The following is a 9,180-nucleotide window of genomic DNA, read 5'->3' on the forward strand; positions in this document are numbered from 1 at the left end:
GGTACATACGTATCAAGGACACGTCGTATCTGTTCCTTGAAAAAGTTCCACATTTCAATGACATCCTTCCCTGGCAGCCTTTGCTCCCAACTTATGCTCCTCAGATCCTGTCTTACAGCATCGTATTTACCCTTCCCCCAATTGTAAAACCTACCCTGTTGCACGCACCTATCTCTCCATAACCAAGGGGAAAGTCACAGAATTGTGGTCACCATCACCAAAATGTTCACCCACTAACAAGCCCATCACTTGTCCCGGTTCGTTACCAAGTACCAAATTCAATATGGCCTCCCCTCTGGTCGGGCAATCTACCACTGCTATTTGAAAAATGTGTGATTATTTTGGCCTCCCCTCTGGTCGGGCAATAGCCCCTGCTATTTGAAAAATGTGTGACTATTTTGTTGGAACTTATGTTACAGAATTTTAATTTAAAAATCATACATGTTGTGGGTTATCAGAATGCATTATCGTGGATTTAACTGAAAAAGTTTAGATGAGATTTATACATAGAGGTATATGGGAAGAAGTTAAGGTGAACTTATATTGAAGTTATTTGTATGCCAGGATAATGTGTTTAAAAAATAGAAAAAATAATGAAGTCATCTTTTCAATATGATGGTTCTTTTTTTCTTAAGGGGGAGGTATTATGAAGATATGGGTGTACTGTACCTTTAAGAGAGTTAAAAGCTATCAGAACTGCCTAACAGCACCAAGTGTTCTGAATGATGTAACACTATAACACTTGGTTGAAAGCTAGATTAGCTAGGTTGCCTGGAAATGACAAAACAGATTTGAAATAGGCCAATCAGTTTAAATTATACACCGAAAGGTACCAAATTCAAATCATGTTTGAATTTAGTATATTGACAATCTTGAAAGCCAATGACACAATCCGATGCTTTAGGGGTATAAGACTGGGAAAAATTGAACATTTGGGAGGAGCACTGCAAAGTCAAGGACATCTGCAGACTGCTCGGAGAATGGCTCTTAAACATACTTTTAGCGATCCATGACCTGTGAAGTATAATCCCTAAGAAGAAGAAAAGAAGACTCAGGAAGATCCTAAAAAAAGATGGCTGATTTTGAAAACTTGAATTTTTGGTAAATAGTAATTGTGAGTTTTATTGGACTAGTGTTATAGAAGGGAAAGTAAAAGATAGGTTAGAGGAATGAGTTGTAAATTGTTGTTAATTGTTAGTTATTTATTCTCTTTTATACTTTAAGAAATAAATTTATTAGTTTTACTTTAAATAGTTCTTGGCCTCTCGAATTTTCACAGATTATTACAGGGAATGAATCTTTTCTGTGTTGCTGCTTTAAATTAAGCAGGAGGGTTTCCCTCGTGTCGGAACAATAATAAAAACCTGTCTCCAGAAAGAGGATTACTTCTGCTCCCCATTATTTCTGACACAGCAGCAAAGCCCAATTCTCTCTCAGACTCCCCCAGCAGTAGTTCTTTGTTCTATGAGATACTGTGAAAGGTGCCAGACCAGCACCTGACAGCTTAGTGTGTTTATGTTAGTGTTTCTCTCCCCAGTTTGATAATATTGCTCCAAACTGAGGTGCTTACCAGAAATCCTAATTATATATTCCCTTGCAGAATTATCTGTTTACTCTCAGTTAAAAGGACCTTTTGAAAATAAAATTGGCTGGCCAACATTGCTTCTCTGTTCTCCAATCAGCAACAATCACAAATATCCTATTCATTTCAAAACCAAAAGAAATGCAGATGCTGTGCATCGGAAACAAAAACAGAGTGCTGGAAAAGCTCAGCAAGTTTGGCAGCATCTGAGAGAAATTGTTTTGAGGAAGGGTCATTGGACTCAAAATGTTAACTCTGATTTCTTTCCACACATACTGCCAGGCTGAGCTTTTCCGACAATTTCTGTTTTTGTTTCTGTTCATGTTCATTTCATTTTTTCTTTGTAATATCTTGCTGCATGCTTTTTCATACTGCTTTTGATAAACGAAAAGATGGTGAAAGGTTCGCGTTTTGTTTTGAAAAGATTTGTAGCTCATATCACCAGCGCTTCACCAGAGACTCTCTCTGATGTTACCTAGTATGGTGAGGAAATGTCTGAAAACAAATCTTCCAGTTCAGTGAGCTAACTTACATATTTATGGTGAAAGGTTATCGGGGATAGGCAGGAATAGAGAGCAATCAGATCAGTCACTGTCTTATTAAATAGTGCAGCAATATCAAGGGCTGAGTGGCGTATTCCAGCTCCTAAGTTTGTAAATTTGTCTGCACAAAATAGCTTTTCCGTCAAACTAAGAACAGTCACAGCACAGAATGAGGAACTTTGAAATAAACATTAAACAAAATGCAGGTTATATTTCTTTAACAGGTGCAGGATGCTTTGAGATGAATTCTGGTCCCCTAGCCAGTAAAATTGTTTCCAGTGACTTTGCCACTATAGTCAGAGCCACACTAGATCTTCAGTATAATAAACATCAAATTGTTCCAGGTTGAAGTTAAGAAACCTTGGCTGGAATTTAATCGTATGAATCCATATTAAACATGGCTATTGTCCTGGAATTGCTCATTAATTTTAAATGTTCATTACTACTACGAAATTGGAAAACACGATACTCGTGAACACTGATATCTTGCACTTTAATGGATATGAAAAGGATGTCAACAGAGTCAGTATTGGAATGAAAAATCTGTTGGGAAAGTAACAGTCTTAGAAGACTTCCAGTCTTTTTATTCTGAGTAGCATGCAGTTACAGTGATCTGAGGATATTTCTAATTGCTGCGTTAGATTAATACAAAATTGTCTATTCTAGTTCCTGGGGAGGGACAGAACGTCCACTGGTATCATGTATACTTATGCTCTGCACCTGAAAGCCAAATGGAATAAATTGTTAGAATTTTCAAAAGAGTGAGACCGATTCAGTAGCAGACTGAAGTTTTAAATTCATGTCAAAATTTTGCCAACCAATTACTTGGATTTTGGATTCAAATAATAAAAAAATACCCTTTTGAGAAATACAAATAAACTTCTCGCTCCACTTTTACTTATTGTTGTATTATGTGCTTAAAAGTTTCATTCCCCTACTTGTTTTGGCCCACTAAAGAAATTCTGAGCAGATCTGATTGCTGTCCAACTGCCAGAACAAAATCAATGGTGTAATTTTGTATTTTTCACCATTGATTTTCCAGATTTACAAGTAGCCTTTTTAAAATTTCTCCTGTTGACGAATTTTGCGTTGTGCAGCATTTGTCACTTATCTGAAATGAATCCATATGGAATGTCCAAACTTAGAAATAATCATTTCAATATTTCTGTCGGGATGTACAAAAGTCATTCTGGACTGGGTTGAGGAAACCTTGAAGTAAGGAGAAATGTGTTTCCAGATTCTCCCTGTGAATTATAGTTTTCTTTTTTTTTTTACAGACTGAGATAATTATGATCCTGGTTTGCTAAGATCCCAGATCAGACTGCCAAACCAATGTTAAGATTTGGCTAGGGACCACCAACATTTTTGCTAAAGTTTGACATCCCAGGTGCTTCCTAAAAGAATAAAGCCATAAAATTCCACATGTTTGAAAAAGCAGAATAAACTTTGCAAAATAAGAATAGTAATTTATATTGTATATTCAGTTTATATTCTAATGTTAAAATTGCTATGAGGTAAATTTGGGTAACAGACTAACTGTGGTCAAAAACCATACAGGGACACACCAAAGAGCAAACGTGAATAAGGCAGAGACCAAAGACTTTTCAAAAACCACCCCCTTGCTCCCAGATATTAGTGACACAGTGAGTCATACAAAGGCATTAAAGCTTTATATCAGCTTTCAATTCTTTACCTGCAAAGATATAGATTTTGAATTGTCTCAAAATCAGCTCGAATTGACTCAACCACATCCTGGTAGCTCACTCTGCTTTTGTGGGATAACACTCCCTTAGATTCTGGAAGCTGCACTCCAGCACCTACTCATGGGAACAATTCCAAATTGGTACAGATAGCTAGCTTTGCTCAGCTAGTACTATTTCTAAGTTTCTTTAAGCTCTAATGCTTCTCTGCTGCAGCAAACAAATACTTCTTGTCAGCTACCTCCACTTCCATTCTTAGTTGTGCTGAACTATCAATGGCTCACAGACTTCCTTCAAACCTTCACAGCTCCCATGACCTTTCCTGAACCCTAATGCAAACGTTCAGCTGCACCTACTGACTTCCAGAACTTCTCTAATTCCAGCTTCGTGAAGCAATCAAATAACTGTTGGGTTTTCTTCAGCCCTCAGTACACACAGACCTGCTACTGAGAAGGTGGCTGAAGGCTGAAGTACTTTTCCTGCAAGGACCGTATTCCTTTGCTTCTATTCATCTGATCCTAATCATTGAACTGCTATTCACTGAGTCTTGAACTGATCTGGGTGACTTATTAAAATCTTGCAACAAGTCCTGTCCTTGTTACTAGACAAAATCAAATGTAACAAATTTTGGAACACCAAACGTTCACTGAATGTTACAATTTCCATAAACTGCTGGGATTTACCCGACAAGACCACATCAAATATTGGAAGAAAGAAAATTCCACAAGCATGGAGTCAGGTGTGGAGGCAGGTCTCGATGAACTACCAGAACTGGTACAGGATTGATCCAATACTGTTAGCTTTATTCTGCACAACAATCTCGTCATCTGGCTAACTAGCCAACAGCAGTAATGTAACTCCTTGCAAACATGGCTTCTTTTCTTCTTATTCTTCTCTGTTGATAGAAATACACTTTAAATGGGCCTGTTATGTTTGCTAAGGGAAGCTTGAAATTCTGATTGACAACCAGCATCAAAACTGTCTTCCTCAATCACTTTCTCCACAACAGATTTTGTCATTTCAGTGGACTAAATCAGCAGTGAGGCAGTTTTGCTCTCTTTATTCTAGTAATTTTCTAATTTATCCATTCCTAGAGCACATCTCCCATCACACACTTGATCAGTTTTCTGGGAGGTGGAATTGGTCCTTGGCTTCGAGATTGCTGGCATTCCTTATTCCAATTCTTTTTTGATACTTGTTCCTGAAAAGAAATTCTCAAAGAATTGAGATGTTTTGTACAGGAGCTTCCTCCAAATTGGTTTCTTCTGAATGATGGTCATTGACATCTATGTTACATTTCATGAGAGAAGCTTTCAGGGAGTCTTTGCAATGCTTCCTTTGTCCTCCTGTCTTTTCAGCGCTTTCCTTTCGCTGGGCAAAAATGATTTGCTTTGTCAGTCAGAATGTGGGCACCCTAAGAATGTGGCTGGCCCATTGGAGTTAGACAGATGATCATGATCTCATTTGGTAAATGGGGATCTTTGAGTGCATATTCCCAATGGATTAGCCTGGGCCTCTGGATTACTGGTCTAGTGACATTACCATTATGCCATTATTTCTCCATAAGTAGACATTTTACTTTCAAAAAGAAATGTATAGTGGCTAACTGACTTTGAAACAAATCAGGTTATTATTTTTTCGCCCTTTGTGTCTGCCAAATATGCATAGAATTGTTCAAACCTGGAAGTTAACCTTGTTGTGTGGTCAGGAAATAAAAATGTAAATGAGCTTTTTGAACATTTCACTGAGAAGATATTGAAAATGCAACAAATCTTTCTGGAAATAGCTAGCTCAAATACCTACATATACTCATGTTCAATGACCATTCAGACTTGTTGGCTGTTTGATTAAATTCCTGCAATTGAGGGAAACTTATTCTTTCAAAATGAAATGCAAATGGCTGAGGCTCGAATCACATTATCTGTCAATGGTTGTGTTGTCAGAGATCATTTGTGGAGACAATGGGAGTATAGATATTTGTGGGCGGCACGGTGGTTAGCACTGCTGCCTCACAGCGCCAGAGATCCGGGTTCAATTCCTGCCTCAGGCGACTGACTGTGTGGAGTTTGCACGTTCTCCCCGTGTCTGCGTGGGTTTCCTCCGGGTGCTCCGGTTTCCTCCCACAGTCCAAAAGATGTGCAGGTTAGGTGAATTGGCCGTGCTAAATTGCCCATAGTGTTAGGTAAGGGGTAAATGTAGGGGTATGGGTGGGTTACGCTTCGGCGGGTCGGTGTGGACTTGTTGGGCCGAAGGGCCTGTTTCCACACTGTAAGTAATCTAATCTAATCAAGTAATCTAATCTAATCTAATCATATTTGGTCACTGGACAGAAACCAGTTTGTGAGAAGAAACTTTTGTTAATACAGTTTTGAGGGCAGTCTATGTCAGTCAGTCTGGAAGACAGGATGAGCACAGAAGAAAGAGATTCCACCTAGCTAAAGAAAGGACACTGCCTAGAACCTGGTTAATTTCCAGCCTTGGTTCAAACATGGACAAAAGTTAAGTTCCAGAGGTGAGGTGACCATGACTGAACTTGGCATCAAGATCCCATTTGACCAAGAATGGCATCAAGGAGCTCTAGTAAAACTGGAATTAATGCAAATTAAGTTTAAGAGAGTTAAAGAAGTTTTCTACTAGTTGCAGTCATTGCACAAAGGAAGATGGTTGTGGTTGTTAGAGATCAGTAATCTCAGCTGCAGGACATCTCTGCAAGAGTTCCACAGGATGGTGTTCTAAGCATCCTCAGCTGCCTCATCAATTACCTTCCCTCCATAAGTTTAGAAGTGGGGACATGCACTAAAGATTACACAATGTTCATTAGCAACTCCTCAGATACTGAAGCAGTCCATGTCCAAATGCAGATCTGGATAATATCCAGTTTGGGTTGAAAAGTGGCAATTAATTTTCATGCCACTCATGCTAGGGAATGACCATCTCCAGTAAGATCCAATATAACAACTTCCCATTGACATTCAATGGCTTTATCATCACAGAATTCGCAACTACTGACATTTTGATAGTTACCGTAAACCAGAAACAGAACTGGACCAGCCACATAAATAGAATGGCTACAGGAACAGTCAGACTCTAGGAATCCTGCAGCAGGTAACTCTCCTCCTAACTCCCCAAAGACTGCCCACTCTCTACAAAGCACAAGTCAGGAGTGTGATGGAATATTCTCCACTTGCCTGGGTGGATGCAGCTCCCAACAACATGCAAGAAGCTTGATACCATCCAAGACAATGCAACCCACATTCACAACATTTTCTTTAGAAAATCAGACCAACTTTGGCATCTGGTGTGCATGTCCACAGATCTTTGAAGTCAAAGGACAAGGGCATAAGTGGTTAAAAAAGTCATTAGGATACCTGAGTTCAGCAGTTGACGCACTGAATAAAAAAGCAGGAATGTTATGATAGAACTGCATAAGACATTAGTTAGACGACAGCTGGATTACTGTGTGCAATTCTGGTCACCACACTATAGGGAAGGTGTGAATGTTTTGGAGACGGTGCAAAGCAGTTTCATTGTTCCAGCACAGGCAAAATCCCAATTATTGAAGAATCAGTTTAGATAGACTGGGGTTGCTTTCCTTTGAGCAGAGAAAGCTGAAGTGGGGAACATGATTTGGTTCTACAAAATATATATGAGGCACAGATAGGGCAGCATGGTGGTGCTCAGTGGATAGCATTGCTGCCTCTCAGTGCCAGGAACCCGGGTGCAATTCTAGCCTTGGGTGACTGTCTGTGTGGAGTTTGCACATCCTCCCCAGTGTCTATGTGGGTTTTCTCTGTGTGCACCGGTTTCCTCCCACAATCTAAAGGTGTGCAGGTTAGGTGAATGTTCATGCTAAATTGCCCATAGTGTTCAGGAATGTGTAGGTTAGAAGCATTAGTCAGGAGCAAATGTAGAGGAATGGGTGTGTGTGGGTTACTCTTCAGAGCGTCAGTGTGTACTTGTTGGGCTGAATGGCCTATTTCCGTATTGCAGGGATTCTATGATGGGAAGAATTTCTTTCCCATTATTAGAGGGGTCAGTAACCAGGAAGTACAGATTTTTGGGAAGGACTGAAGGTTCTGAAGGGATTCAAGGAATAATTATTTTTCCCAAAAAGTGTTGTGTATTGAGATAGATTACTTTATGAAATAATTTCAAGAGATTTAAATGATTGTTCCTTATTAAGCTACTACAACTCACTACTACATCCTAACCCATACTGATGCATGCCAAAACAATCTTACCACCCAGCAGAAGGTATCTGAAACTTGCTGCTGAAAGGATGGTATAGGCAGGAAGCCTCACAAAATTTCAAAAGCATTTAGATGAGGACTTGAAGTGCCACATCGTCATGACAAATAGTTTAAAAATCAGTACAGACGCACATTTAACAGCTAAGATCTTGCAGCAAATAAAGTCAGTAATACAATTCTGAATCTGTAGATCGCATTCTGGTTAAAATTTGCTTCCGAATCAATATTTTTATCACTCACTCTTGACTGAATTGCGCACTGTGACTCGCTATTATTTCTAAGTATAAAATACATCAGAACAATACATTTGAAGCCTGTGGGGGTGATTTGGTGTTCTGATTTGCTTTTCAGATGAGAAACTTCAGACTTTATTTTGTTATGAAATAGAGTGTTTAGTTATGCAGTTCTACTTGATAGAGTATATTCATCTTTTTGATGTTGGAGGGGGTAATCTTTTCTCAAAAACTTTGAAGATTTTAAAACCAATTTATTTTCATCGTAACAAAGCTTTATTATTGAACTGCATCACATTTCCAGTGGCATTGTGGTCATTTCACAGTATTAGTAAGATACAGCCTCAGGCTGATGGTCTGGGGATATGGGTATGAACCCCACTATGGAAAACGTTAGCATTTCAATTTAATAAAATCTATAATTTTAAAAAAAGTGTCTAATGGCAACTACTATTGATTATTATAAAAAATTATCTGCTTCATGTAAATGAGGCAGACTTCCTTACATGTGACTCCAGACTCACTGAAATGTGGTTGACTTTGGAACATCGATGATACAAAGTTAGGTGGACAGGCAGGTAGTACTGAGGAAGTGGGGAGGCTGCAGAAGGATCTAGACAGTTTGGAAGAGTGGTCCAGGAAATGGCTGATGGAATTCAATGTGAGCAAATGTGAGGTCTTGCACTTTGGAAAAAAGAATACAAGCATGGACTACTTTCTAAACGGTGAGAAAATTCATGAAGCCAAAATACAGAGGGATCTGGGAGTGCTAGTTGAGGATTCTCTAAAGGTAAACATACAGGTTGAGTCCGTGATTAAGAAAGCAAATGCAATGTTGTCAATTATCTCAAAAGGGTTGGAATATAAAAGCAC

At 39.0% G+C, this 9,180-nt stretch overlaps 1 protein-coding gene across 1 annotated transcript in view; it reads left to right on the forward strand.

Moving 5' to 3' along the window:
• Window positions 1–9,180, forward strand: part of tub (TUB bipartite transcription factor) — a 437,441-nt gene that overhangs the window by 63,014 nt on the left and 365,247 nt on the right. The window lies entirely within an intron of this gene.

Source organism: Chiloscyllium plagiosum, chromosome 16, assembly GCF_004010195.1.
Source record: "Chiloscyllium plagiosum isolate BGI_BamShark_2017 chromosome 16, ASM401019v2, whole genome shotgun sequence".
NCBI lineage: Eukaryota > Metazoa > Chordata > Chondrichthyes > Orectolobiformes > Hemiscylliidae > Chiloscyllium > Chiloscyllium plagiosum.